Raw genomic sequence first — 13169 nt, 5'->3', positions numbered from 1 at the left:
ACTTTAGATGCTGCAGGTTGAAAGTTAGCATGGCATTTGAAACCTGTCTTGGTGGATCAACAATATTGTGGGCCGTATTACAACGTTGGCAGTCCTCCTGCGGCACAACCACTGCTCCATCCACAGGAGGGCCGCCAAGGTTGTGGTGCACCCGCCCGCCGGATTCAGAGTTAAATCCAGGTCGTGTGGATGGTGCTGTGGCAGTCTCATGGCGGTGGTCTGCTAGGCTCCTAGGAGAGCCTAAAATGCAGACCACCACTTTGACAGTGCCTGCAGCACGTTCCTGCATGGTGTGGCATGCACCATGTTGTGCATGCCATACTGTGCAGGATCGGGGTGCAATTCCGGGAGGGCACAACATGTGCCCTCTCTGCATGCACCCCCAGACCCAGAAGCAGCAGGGAAACCAGTTAGGGCCCCCTTAGTTGCCTCTCCGCTACCTTTTTCATGGAGGGCTCACCGCCATGAAATGGGTGGTGGACAGACAACTCATAATATGCTCAGTGGTGCCATAGTGACACAGCCAGTTTATTACTGTGCCTGACCACTGCACCACCACAAGATCTTGGATTCCAGAGGATGCAGCAGTCCTGTGGTCATCTAACTGCTGCTCACAGAATACTGCAGCAGGGCCCACAGTTTGGCATGGTTGGACCGCCAGCTTGAGCACAGCGGACCTGTTGACTGCCGTACTCGTAATAAAGCCCTTAGTCATGATCTGAGCTGTAATCAATAACAACTATTTGTTATTCTTCCTGTGCTGATATGGGACATTCATCATCTAAACTTTCATCCTTGGTAACTAAATTATGAGCGTTGGACTCTGAAATCTGTTCATCACTGAATTCAGACCCTGACACCATAACAGAGCACAAACAGCATTGCTCTTCTTTGGCAATTAAGAATCAGCCAAAAGATTCAAAGAGGCAAAAAATCTCATAAACCTACCAGTTGAAAGGAGGGGGTAAATCACTGCAGGTAGCCGGTGTTACTTAAATCAACACATCTGAATCTGATAGACCAGTGCATTATAAAGCAACTGAGATGAAAAAAACGTCTAAATTTTTTAAGTGCAAATACAGTATGCCCTAGTAATAGTAATGCAGGTGGTAAAAGGAGTATTTGCACAAAAAGGAATTAGAATTTGTGCTTTAACCCCTCCCATGCTGATAACAAGCTCAGCTCGTCAGTCATCAGCCACGGTGCTCGTGTGCTGACGAGCTGAGCTCGCCATGGCCATTAGAACGCTTGCACGCTGGGCTAATTCCCCTGCTGTGCTGAGCGTTCTATTTAAACGGGTGTGGCCGTGACGAGCTCAGCTCGTCATGAGCAGAGGAGCACTGTAGCTCATGACGAGCTGAGCTCGTCATGAGCTCCGGGGCGCTGTGTGCGCCCCCCGCCCCCCAGCACAGCAGGAAAATTACCCCATCAGCCAAGTGGTTAAAGCTGCACAGATGTTGTCTGTTACTGTTGTTGCACCTTTTGCCTAGAAAAGCCTGGTCAACTGTGGGCCTTCAAATGAACCACCAAGGCAGATAAACCTGTTGAACTGATGAGAAAGCACCAATTCAAAAGAGCAGTTCTATGAGTTCTAAAGCTGCAATAACTTCCAAACATGCATCATGTCAATAATAATAGTCCGGGTATTGATATGTCCTAGTGTGGCATTTAGTGGCAACAAATTCAACAAAACCTGCAGAGCTACCTAAAATAGATCGAACTGCATCTGGCTATTTCATAGACTTTGATAGATCCAAGTGAACCTGCAACAACGCCAGCGCATATACCTTGCCTACAACAAATCAAAGACATCTTTGTTGTTCTTAAAAAGGTATATCTGGTGTCACCTAGGCTAGATCTTTGGATAATCACCGCCATGCTGTTCTTTCTTTTCTTTCTTTTCTGGATAGGCTTAGTGACTGTTTTCTGCTTATTTATTAAGGGAACGGATCTGCGCCAAAGCTCTGCAGCATCAAAGGTGAATTTGATCCTGAAACCTCATGTTTCGTCACATTGTGAACAAAGAGACTTGTCATCAGTGAACATTACAGCAGTTCCTATACCTTATGGTATAGTATGGTACAAGGTTGATTATGTTATATTTGGTTTGACTGAACCTCTAAAAATACCTTACTTATTTAAAATTTCCCTAAATGATATTATTACCTCCAGTCCATTTTCCGATAATTGGGACCATAAAACTGTAAACAATGTTGTCTGATTTAGAACAATCTGCTGCATTCACATGCAGGCACGCACACAGACACCCATTCACAACACTCTTTCCCAAATACACATACATTCATATATACACGCATGCTATACAATTTTAGCAGCCAAGTATGAGGCTATCACTGACGCTCTCACACGTCATGAGGTTCTTTGCCGAGCGGAGGAGGTCACTCCCACACGCCCTGTGATGACCTCCTCAGCCCACCAAATTTCAGCTCAGGCAGCCATAAATCTGTGAAAGTAGCGTTTGTCTATCTCCTGGCTGCCTGACCTGAAAAAAAAGAGTGTCTATCAGGCTGACCTTTGCTCAGCCTGAAAGACACTTTTTATGTTGAAAAAAGGCAGGGGCTTGGATGTATTTGCAGAACCACGCATGCCATTACTATGCATGACTTTCCCACACGTCCATTTGCCAAGCATCTATCTTTACCACACATGTCTTTACCATGCAAATATTTATAACGATATGCCTTTACCACACTTGCCTTTACAAAGAAAATATAAGTATGTCACAGGTAAGTGTAAAGCCTTCTTTATATATAGGTGTGTGTGTATACTACTCACTGGCGATCAACAGTAGGAGGTTATAGTTAAAACATAGTTTCCATTGGAAGAGTATTTTTTGTTTTGCCAATTATTTGGCATTGTTTAATGAATCCTTGCAATAAAAAAAAAAAAAACTAATATGGCATTCATCAGCTCTCTTGAAAGTTTTGTGATGATCCATCAAGCGGGGGCCAAGAAAAACGTGGGTCCCAAAGCAAGTTTTCTTTATGTTAATGCCCTTAATAGTTTCAAACGCAATTACAGACTGAACCGCTAAATGAAATTCCACCATATTTGGCAGAAAGGTAGTTGTTGGTAAAGAAAGGAACCTTTTTGTAAATTGACAAATTAATTCTGTAGTTTTCGAGATATTAAGAGAAAAAACAATTTATATATATTGGCACAAACCCTTCCAATCTCGTGCTGAGATTTGATTTGTAGCCAGCACTTCAACCAAGAAGTGTTTTCAGACATCTTGGGGCTCAGCTTCAGGGGGATGGGAATTCTTACCATAGGGGCTGGGTTATAATCCCCTGTCTCCCTCGCCCAGGGGGGGGGGGGCATCTGTAATAATTAGCTCCTGGGTGGGCCAGGACCCGAGGGCAGTAGCAATTATAAATATGTGAGGGGTGCCTGTGCAGCACTCCCCATGCCGCGGGGAATGGCATTTGCCTGGGGTCAATGTTTATAAATAAATGTGGAGGGCCTGCACCACCTCGTCGCAGCCCAGGGGACCACCACCTACCCGGGGCATTTAAAACTATGTTTGTGGAAGGGTCTGCTGGGCCTGCAGGTGCCCCAGGGACTGTCACTTCCCCCGAGCTAATAATGTAACATTAATGCAGGGGCCCGCATGATCCCCTGCAGCCCCAGAGACAGCTACCTCCCCATGGCTTTTAAGAAAGTGTGTTTGGGAAGGCTCACTGGGCTCACCCATGCACCGGGGTCTGCCACCTCCCTGGGGCTAAACTTTTAACATTAATGTGAGGGGGCCTGCTCAGCCCTCCCTCAGCCCCATGGACCGTCACCTCCCCAGGGCTGAAATAAATTAACATAGGGGGTCTGTCATGAACCCCTAGAACTAGGATCCACCACCACCTGGGCTAAGTTCTACGATGGAGTGGGGCTGCATGTTCCCCCTTGTTGTGCAATTTATGGTCCTGAGGACCGCCATCACCCAAGGCCAGATCCTGTGACCTCCCGAGGTTCCTGCCATTGAGAGGTAAAGGACGCACAGATGATGGATGGAATGTAGAGCACATCAAATATTCATCCCAGTCAAAATATCTGGGTTAAATTCATCGTTCTTTTGCTCACCAGTTTAGACCCAGCCATATGCAAATCAGTGTTTACCCTGTTTCTCATGGGGCCCCGATTTCTGTACTGGGGTGAATGTTTGACATTTTGCAGCATTCTGTCCATCAATTTTACCTGAGTGGGACGGGTATGCCCAGACGTGGGTCCCGTGTTCTTCTTGCCACTGGAGTCAAGCTAGCCTGGCTGATGAGTTATGATGCCCTGAAACCAGTCCCAGGATGCTTGTTTCCAGTCTAGGAAGGAACTGGCATGGCAGTTCAGGTTGGACGGTTCCCAAGGGGAACGGGTCAAGACTGATTTGCATATGGCTGGGTCTGAAGTGGTATGGCATGGAGAGCAAATAAACAATGGATTTAGGCCCAGATCTCTGTACTGGGTTGATTGTTTGACATTGTGCAGCATTCTGGCCATCAATTGTTTTTTTAAATCATTTTTCAATCTTGAGAGGTAGTTGTGTGCTTTTGCTTGGTGGAAGCTAACAGCTCCCACCAAGCAAATGAAAGCACACATAAGTAAGCTTTCTGTATGCCAGAGCTGTCAAACAGCTCCGGATGGCAGAAAGCCGAGTTCTCTTCTGTTTCCCTGCACGCAAATATGCGTGAAGGGAAACAGATGAAAACATTGTTCTGACACACAGGGAGCTGCCTTTCAGCAGCCCCCTGTCTATCAGATCAATGCCAGCTCTTGCCAGCTGGGACTGCGGGTACCTTGAGGCTCACCCCGTGGTCCAATTGCACGCTGGGTGCCTTGGGGGCACCCAGGTAACATGTTTGGGCCCTGGGAAATGGGGTCTCCAAGCCCAAATATGGCCCAGGGACGGGGGCATGCGCCCAACCTCCCAAAGGGCCCGCCCCCGGGGATGTGGTGCCCCTCCCCTAATTAGAATGACAAAATAAAAGTCAAAAGGGTGCAGAAAGAGGCAGAATAAAGGTCAAAAAGGAGCAGAAAGAGGCAGAATAAAAGTCAGCAATGAGCAGAAAGAGGCAAATCAAAGGTGATAAACAAGCATAAAGTAAAATAAAGATAAGAAATTAGCAGAAAGACGAAAAATAGAGATCAGAGGCAAAATAGAGTAAGTCTGGGTGATGAATTCTGCTCCGCTTGTGGAGTTTGCAGAGTTTTCTGCACTCCGCATTACGCTGATTTTTTTCCCTTGCTTGCGTTCATCAACGTCAAGTTGGTGAACGCGAGCGAGGAAAATCCACCCCCTGTGACACTTTTTCTCATTTACGAGCGTCAACAACAAGTTGGCAAGTGCGAGCATGAAAATCAACCTCCCGGCGAGATTTCTGAATGCAAGCAGTCAGATTTCTAATTTTCCGCTTTTTCCCCATTGCTTGCGTTCATCAACGTCAAGTTGACGAACGTGAGCGAGGAAAATCCAACTCCCGGCGACATTTCTTCTCATTTGCAATCGTCAACAACAAGTTGGCGAGTGCGAGTGTGGAAAATCAACCTCCCGATGAGATTTCTCAATACAAGCAGTCAGATTTCTCAATGCGAGTTGTTGCATATGAACGCAACCGCTCGTGTTGAGGAACCGCCTGCTCGCATTGAGAAAGCTGCAACCCCAGTAAAAATCTACTCGAGCTGCAGAAAGGAAGCAGCGCCCGCTTGCACTGTGCATGATGCCGTTTGCAATAATTGCACAGTGTGGACATGCACCTGGCACTGAAAATCACAGCAAACTACATTTATCTAAAGAAACTATGCCGCTCACGGATCTCCACGTAGTGCGGATGAGTTTTAGTACATTTCACAGAGTTCCGTGTAGCGGAACTCCGCGAACTCTGCCCAGGGTGAGAAACAAGCAGAAAGAGGCAAAATAGAGATCATCAACAACCAGAAAGAGTCAAAATAAAGGTCAGAAACGAGCAGAAAGAGGCAAAGTAAAGGCCAGTAATGAGCAGAAAGAGGCAAAATAGAGATCGTAAACTAGCAGAAAGAGGTTAAATTGAGGTAAAAAATTAGCAGGAAGAGGCAAAATAAAGGCCAGCAACAAGCAGAAAGAGACAAAATGGAGATCAGAAACAGGCAAGAATATGCAACATAAAGGTCAGAAACAAGGAGAAAAGAGGCAAAATAGGGGCCATATATGAACAGAAAGGGCCAAAATAAAAGTGAGAAACAGCAGAAAAAAGGAAGAAAATTAGCAGAAACCTAGCAGAACTGACTCAGGCACTCATGCACTCATTCATGAACAACTCAGACACTCTCACAGCCACTCAAAACCTCATTTATTCATTCATGCACCCTCTGACAGACATGCAGAGACACGTATAACTAAGCGTGGGCGCAAAATCCGTTCCGTTAGAGGAATTTGCGGATTTTTGGCAATTTCGCGGTCCACGAATCCCGCGAATTTGCCCAAAAATCTGAAAATTCACAAGCTGGTGGATTTTTTTGATGGTCGCGCTTCAAAAATACAATATCGCACGCACGGCGCTGACTTACCGTGATTCTGAGTTCGCCGAGTTGTTTTCTTCCCGGTTTGCGTATGCTGTGCCATTTTGGATTTTGCTGCGTGATCGCTTGAGAGTTTTTCGACCGCAAGTACGTCATCGCGGCCCGCCATCTTGCACAGCAAGAGTTTGAAAACGCGAGTACGTCATAAGGGCCCGAAATCACGCATCGTGGAAGTAAACAATTGCGAACATGTAGATGCGGCACGCAGCTGACTTCCGGCGGGAGATTTGAACAGCTCGCTTTCCCGAACATGCAAACATTGCAATTCTGCACAAGAAATCCACCACAGGCAGCATAAACCTTCCGAAAATGATGATTTTGATCAGAATAACTCCTCAGATTGACATTTGGCTGCACTTTTTGTGCAAGGAGTCCATTTTCGGGTGGGTGGGAGGAAGAAAGTGCCCCAGAGTCTCCAACTTCCTGTTCCTGTCCAGCAGGGTCCTCTAAGTGCTTTGTCTATGTCCTGGTCACTTTTCATTTGGATATGGAGCTTCAAGGATTACTTTTTGTGGCTGATGCTGGATATTTGTATTTGAGGACTTTTTGGACTTTGGAGTTTGGATCACTTTTGGATTTGAGATTTTACAAGTAAGTTTGTGTTGTTTGTTTGGGGCATTGCAGTTGCTGCAACTACAATTTTAAAACTTTTTCACAACTTTAAAAAAAATATATTGTTGAGTAGCCACAGTATCCAGTAGTCCCAGGGTTAGTCATGGATGCATGATACAACAGTTTCTGAGACTTTTGTTGAACTTAAATCTCATTTATGACATGGAATTTTAGCTCACTGGTATATGTTTTTTTTTTATTTTTATTTTGGGGTTGCCTGTAAAGCCTCACTAGCCAGTAGGCCCAGGTGTAGTGAGTGGTGCATGGGTGAAGTATTTCTGTGGGGTGTCTTGAATTTAAACTTCATTGAGGGCATGGATGGCATTGGATTGTGGTGATTTTGGTGTGTTTTTTGACTTTTTGGGGTATTCCTGTGGCCTGGCCATGTAGGTGGGGGCCATTTTGAGGCCTGGTCCAGGCAGGGCCTGGCCATGTGCTGGGGGTCAAGGGGCCTTTTTGAAGCCAGGCAGTGTGCCCAGGCCTGCACACAGTGTGCCTTGCTTTCATCCTTAATGCCCAGTGCTGCTCAGTGGTGCATGGACCAAGCCTTTCTGTTGGGTGTCCTGAATTTAAACATCATTGAGGGCATGGATGGCATTGGATTGTGGTGATTTTGTCTGTTTTGTGACTTTTTGGGGTGTTCTTGGGGCCTGGCCATGTGGGTGGGGGCCATTTTGAGGCCTGGTTAGGCATGGGCGGAAAATCCGTTCCGCTCGCGGATTTTGCGGATTTTCGGGAAATCCGCAATCCGCGAGATTTGCGAATTTCCTGCAAAATCCACAAATCCGCGAGCAGCGGATTTTGCTCGCACTGCTCGCACTGTTCGCGTGAGTTCGCGCCCCGCGAATAAGTGCGAAATTGCAGAAATACGATCTAAGCAAAACTGAAAGTAACTACTTACCAGGTTCAAAAGTTCAGGCACATCATTAGTAGCCATTTCCTGTAGTGCTTCCTGAGGGGCCCCTCCAGAGTTCAGTTGCCAGTTGAAACTATTATGTGACCCTGCTCTGAACCTCAGAATAGTTACACATATGCCACAAAGGTCATGAATTACAGCTAAGGGAGACAAGCAGGAGCCAGGCTGGAAGTTAAAATCCATTAATCAGCCCCTAATTCATTATTGTCAGTTGGGGCAGGGCAGGTGTTGTAACTAATTTTGCAACAATGAAAGCACTTAGCAAGTGCAAAAGATCACTAATCAGGGCGCACTAAGGAAGCAGGTGCCAGCTAAAAAAATATTCTGTGACACATTAATCAGCCCCAAATTAATTCAGGTCACTTGAGGCAGGGAAGGTGTGCTTTGCTTTGCCGAAAATAATGTACACTGGACAACCAGAGGGTGTGGTGATGAAACAGAGGGTGGCATGGGTGGGCCAGAGGGTGGCATGAGTAGTCAGAGAGTGGCAGTGGTGACAGAGAGTGGCAGTGATGAAGAAGAGTGTCCCAAACAGGTTGGACACGTAGAAACAACAAGTTCGCAAAACTTGCGACCCGACAGGTAAGTTCGCAAATTGCGAAATTGTAAAAACCCCTCGCGAACTGGCAGAAACACGGGCGAACACAAAAAAAAAAAAAATCCGCAAATTCGCGGGAATTCGCAGGATTTTGCGGATTGCGAATCCGCAAATCCGCAAAATTCGCGAACGCGAGATCCGCAAAATTCGCTCATGCTTAGGCCTGGTCCAGGCAGGGCGTGGCCATGTGACTTGGGGTCAAGGGGCCATTTTGAAGCCAGGCAGTGTGCTCAGGCTGTCACCCAGTTTGCCTTGCTTTCATCCATTATGCCCAGGGGTACTCAGTGGAGCATGGACCAAGTCTTTCTGTGGGGTGCCTTGAATTTAAACATCATTGAGGGCATGGATGAAATTGGATTGTGGTCATTTTTGTCTGTTTTTTTACTTTTTGGGGTGTTCTTGGGGCCTGGCCATGTGGGTGGGGGCCATTTTGAGGCCTGGTCCAGGCAGGGTCTGGCCATGTGCTGGGGGTCAAGGGGCCATTTTAAAGGCAGGCAGTGTGCTCAGGCCTTCACCCAGTTTGCCATCTTTCATCCATCATGCCATGGGGTACTCAGTGGAGCATGGACTAAGTCTTTCTGTGGGGTGTCTTGAATTTAATAATCATTGAGGGCATGGATGGCATTGGATTGTGGTGATTTTGTCTGTTTTGTGACTTTTTGGGGTGTTCTTGGGGCCTGGCCATGTGGGTGGGGGCCATTTTGAGGCCTGGTCCAGGCAGGGCGTGGCCATGTGACTTGGGGTCAAGGGGCCATTTTGAAGCCAGGCAGTGTGCTCAGGCCTTCACCCAGTTTGCCTTACCTTCATCCATTATGCCCAGGGGTACTCAGTGGAGCATGGACCAAGTCGTTCTGTGGGGTGTCTTGAATTTAAACATCATTGAGGGCATGGATGGCATTGGATTGTGGTGATTTTTGTCTGTTTTGTGACTTTTTGGGGTGTTCTTGGGGCCTGGCCATGTGGGTGGGGGCCATTTTGAGGCCTGGTCCAGGCAGGGTGTGGCCATGTGACTTGGGTTCAAGGGGCCATTTTGAAGCCAGGCAGTGTGCTCAGGCCTTCACCCAGTTTGCCATGCTTTCATCCATTATGCCCAGGGGTCCTCGGTGGAGCATGGACCAAGTCTTTCTGTGGTGTGTCTTGAATTTAAACATCATTGAGGGCATGGATGGCATTGGATTGTTTTGATTTCTGTCTGATTTTCGAAGTTTGGAGTGCTTTTGGGGCTTGGCCATGTGGGTGGGGGCCATTTTGAGGCCTGGTCCAGGCAGGACCTGGCCATGTGCTGGGGGTCATGGGGCCTTTTTTAAGCCAGGCAGTGTGCTCAGGCCTGCACGCAGTTTGCCTTGCTTTCATTCTCAATGCCCAGAGGTACTCAGTGGTGCATGGGCCAAGTCTTTCTGTGTGGTGCCTTGAATTTAAAAATCATTGAGGGCATGGATGGCATTGGATGATTGTGGTGATTTTTGTCTGTTTTTTTTACTTTTTGGGGTGTTCTTGGGGCCTGGCCATGTGGGTGGGGGCCATTTTGTGGCCTGGTCCAGGCAGGGCCTGGCCATGTGCTGGGGCTCAAGGGGCCATTTTGAAGCCAGGCAGTGTGCTCAAGCCTTCACCCAGTTTGTTTTGCTTTCATCCATTACGCCCAGGGGTACTCAGTGGAGCATGGACCAAGTCTTTCTGTGGGGTGGCTTGATTTAAACATCATTGGGGGCATGAATGGCATTGGATTGTGGCGATTTTGGTGTTTTTTTTTACTTTTTGCGGTGTTCTTATGGCCTGGCCAATTAGGTGGGGGCCATTTTGAGGCTTGGTCTAGGCAGGGCCTGGCCATGTGCTAGGGATCAAGGGGCCATTTTGAAGCCAGGCAGTGTGCTCAGGCCTTCACCCAGTTTGCCATGCTTTCATCCATTATGCCCAGGGGTCCTCGGTGGAGCATGGACCAAGTCTTTCTGTGGTGTGTCTTGAATTTAAACATCATTGAGGGCATGGATGGCATTGGATTGTTTTGATTTCTGTCTGATTTTCGAAATTTGGAGTGCTTTTGGGGCCTGGCCATGTGGGTGGGGGCCATTTTGAGGCCTGGTCCAGGCAGGGCCTGGCCATGTGCTTGGGGTCATGGGGCCTTTTTTAAGCCAGGCAGTGTGCTCAGGCCTGCACGCAGTTTGCCTTGCTTTCATTCTTAATGCCCAGAGGTACTCAGTGGTGCATGGGCCAAGTCTTTCTGTGTGGTGCCTTGAATTTAAAAATCATTGAGGGCATGGATGGCATTGGATGATTGTGGTGATTTTTGTCTGTTTTTTGACTTTTTGGGGTGTTCTTGGGGCCTGGCCATGTGGGTGGGGGCCATTTTGAGGCCTGGTCCAGGCAGGGCCTGGCCATGTGCTGGGGCTCAAGGGGCCATTTTGAAGCCAGGCAGTGTGCTCAAGCCTTCACCCAGTTTGTTTTGCTTTCATCCATTACGCCCAGGGGTACTCAGTGGAGCATGGACCAAGTCTTTCTGTGGGGTGGCTTGATTTAAACATCATTGGGGGCATGAATGGCATTGGATTGTGGCGATTTTGGTGTGTTTTTTTACTTTTTGGGGTGTTCTTGGGGCCTGGCCATGTGGGTGGGGGCCATTTTGAGGCCTGGCCCAGGCAGGGCCTGGCCATGTGGCTGGGGGTCAAGGGGCCATTTTGAAGCCAGGCAGTGTGCTCAGACCTTCACCCAGTTTGCCTTGCTTTCATCCATTATGCCCTGGGGTACTCAGTGGAGCATGGACCAAGTCTTTTTGTGGGGTATCTTGAATGTAAACATCATTGAGGGCATGGATGGCATTGGATTGTGGTGATTTTTGACTGTTTTTCGACTTTTTGAGGCGTTCTTGGGGCCTGGCCATGTGGGTGGGGGCCATTTTGAGGCCTGGTCCAGGCAGGGCCTGGCCATGTGCTGGGGCTCAAGGGGCCATTTTGAAGCCAGGCAGTGTGCTCAAGCCTTCACCCAGTTTGTTTTGCTTTCATCCATTACGCCCAGGGGTACTCAGTGGAGCATGGACCAAGTCTTTCTGTGGGGTGGCTTGATTTAAACATCATTGGGGGCATGAATGGCATTGGATTGTGGCGATTTTGGTGTGTTTTTTTACTTTTTGGGGTGTTCTTGGGGCCTGGCCATGTGGGTGGGGGCCATTTTGAGGCCTGGCCCAGGCAGGGCCTGGCCATGTGGCTGGGGGTCAAGGGGCCATTTTGAAGCCAGGCAGTGTGCTCAGTCCTTCACCCAGTTTGCCTTGCTTTCATCCATTATGCCCGGGGGTACTCAGTGGAGCATGGACCAAGTCTTTCTGTGGGGTGTCTTGAATTTAAACATCATTGAGGGCATGGATGCCATTGGATTGTGGTGATTTTGGTGTGTTTTTCGACTTTATGGGGTGTTCTTGGGGCCTGGCAATGTGGGTGGGGGCCATTTTGAGGCCTGGTCCAGGCAGGGCCTGGCCATGTGGCTAGGGGTCAAGGGGCCATTTTGAAGCCCAACAGTGTGCTCAGGCCTTCACCCAGTTTGCCTTGCTTTCACCCATTATGCCCAGGGGTACTCAGTGGAGCATGGACCAAGTCTTTCTGTGGGGTGTGTTGAATTATTTTAAACATCATTGAGGGCATGGATGGCATTGGATTGTGGTGATTCTGGTGTTTTGTTTTTACTTTTTGGGGTGGTGTTGGGGCCTGGCCATGTGGGTGGGGCCCATTTTGTGGCCTGGTCCAGGCAGGGCCTGGCCATGTGGCTGGGGGTCAAGGGGCCATTTTGAAGCCAGGCAGTGTGCTCAGGCCTTCACCCAGTTTGCCTTGCTTTCATCCATTATGCCCAGGGGTACTCAGTGGTGCATGGACCAACTCTCTCTGTGTGGTCTATCTTCTATTAATTCAAACATCGATTTTGGATTAGAATTGCATTTTTTATTTTGTGTCTTTCCATTTTTGGGTGTGTTGTTGTAATAATAATAAATGCAATGCATAGTTGCAAATATTAATTGAAGCACAACATATGCAACATTTATATAACTGATGTTCCTCTGGCTTCCTTTGCTTTTAGGTGCACAAGAGAATCACATCAGTCATCGTTCATCATCAGTTCCAGGATGAAGTCCTGCAGCGGTGTGTGCAGCACAACGTCACATGACGTCACGTGTGGCCACAGGCAACTCTGCAACTCGTGCAACTGCGGCCTGCTGTTCTGACATCTGAAGAAGATGGGCCCAAAGAAAGGTCGCCATAGCGCCTCTACGAAAAAAGTTGCCAGTGCCACTGCCAGTAAGAAGGAGCAGAAGAAGAAAGTGGCACCACCTACCAAGGAGACTGACACCTTTTTTTGTGAGAAAAAACATTACGCCTGCAGCACCAGCGGTGTCCGCCGGGGACCAAGCTTGGAGCAGCACCTCCGCTTCATTGGGCTCAGTGCCACCACACCTAGTTAGGTCCAGGCCCATGAGTGCTGCAGCAGCAGCCACTTTAATTG

The sequence above is a fragment of the Lissotriton vulgaris genome, chromosome 7 (genome assembly GCF_964263255.1).
Source record: "Lissotriton vulgaris chromosome 7, aLisVul1.2, whole genome shotgun sequence".
In the NCBI taxonomy this organism is placed as follows: domain Eukaryota; kingdom Metazoa; phylum Chordata; class Amphibia; order Caudata; family Salamandridae; genus Lissotriton; species Lissotriton vulgaris.
This window is presented reverse-complemented; position numbering follows the sequence as displayed.